Genomic DNA, 1,531 nt, shown 5'->3' on the forward strand with positions numbered 1-1,531 from the left:
CATTAGTTAGTAATGTATATAATTAAATGGGGATGATATATGTATGGTATATCTCTATTTAATACCATATTTATTATTATTTTATCAGGCTGTTTTTCTCTTTTGATTGTTTGAGACTGTTTTGTTGAATCCATTACAGATGAGCATTTGCTCAGAGTACATTCAGCCTTTTTATTTATTCCACTATATAGGGTGCAAGCTGTTTATAATTCCAAAGATTTTTACCTTCTCTTTTTAGTTATTTATTTGAAACCTTCAACCTATCATAAAACAAAATAAAAAGGTTCATTCTAACATATCTAACTTTTAATATTTTTAGGATTATTTAATGTAATTAATACAAGGCATTAGCCCTTACCTTATGTTTGATTCAGTAGCAAAATCATTCTAATAGTAGCTGTGTGTTCTTTCATTGCAAATTTTATTATTTAATTTTGGTTCCCTTATATTTACACTAATGTTTAATTTAATTAATGTTTCTTGGTATTTGAACAATGTGAAATTATTCTTTGTCTTTGATATTTATCTATAGGGAAATATTGAAATGATCTTATTATTTCTTGTATAACTGCCTGTTCATTATGAGTAGGAAATCTGAATATGAACACACGAGTCCCAGAAGATAACTATATATGTATACATAGTTTTTAGCAACAATGTCCAGACTGTAGGTGTTCAAAACAGAGGTGAAAATCCCAAATACCTGTAAACTTGTGTATGTTTCAGATAGTTTATTTCTTCTTTACAAGGCAGTTATCAAACTTTCACTACTTACACCTCTAATTTTGTCAGAAAAGTAATATGTGATGAGCCTCGCATTCATCCAAAGTCCCTTCAATCATATCCACATTGAGGGTCACATGCTCATCTCAAGTTCAGGGTATTCATTTCAATTCCAGAAACAAACTTTCATATGCAAAGTAGTATTTCAGGTTTAGAAAACAGTTTCTCATGTTCCAAAGACATCCTATTTCTGAAATGTCTTATGCAGGTCTTCAAAATACAAGCTCAACACTCCTCCAACAGCAGGTTTCAGAATGGTACAAATAAACAAAACACTCATTTGCTTTCATCATTTACAGATATGTGTATTCCATTTATACTTATGTTTAATTCTGTTTATTTGTTTGCAAAAGGCAAACTTTCAGTGTTCACATTTAGTGTACAACTTTCAAGGTGTCCTGTATTAAAATGTTATACAGTCAACTTCCCAGCCTTAACTGCTGTTCAAAATAATTTTGATATAAAAAAACAACAACATAATTACAAGGAATGTAACTAGAATTGCAACAGTTACTATTTAGAACAAGAAATGAGAAAACACAGTTGGCAGATTTACTAACAAATTATTTGTGGTTACACTTTACTCTAAAATTCAGCTTTCAGTACTGACCCAAAGAATAATTGTATACACATTTTAAAGCAGCCAATTTTTAAACCTCTTTTCAGGAGAGTATGTGTTTTTGATATTTTAGGTATACTCCATATGAGTAAACAACATATTAAACAGAAATATGAATATCTACATGTT

The sequence above is a fragment of the Penaeus monodon genome, chromosome 30 (genome assembly GCF_015228065.2).
Source record: "Penaeus monodon isolate SGIC_2016 chromosome 30, NSTDA_Pmon_1, whole genome shotgun sequence".
In the NCBI taxonomy this organism is placed as follows: Eukaryota; Metazoa; Arthropoda; class Malacostraca; order Decapoda; family Penaeidae; genus Penaeus; species Penaeus monodon.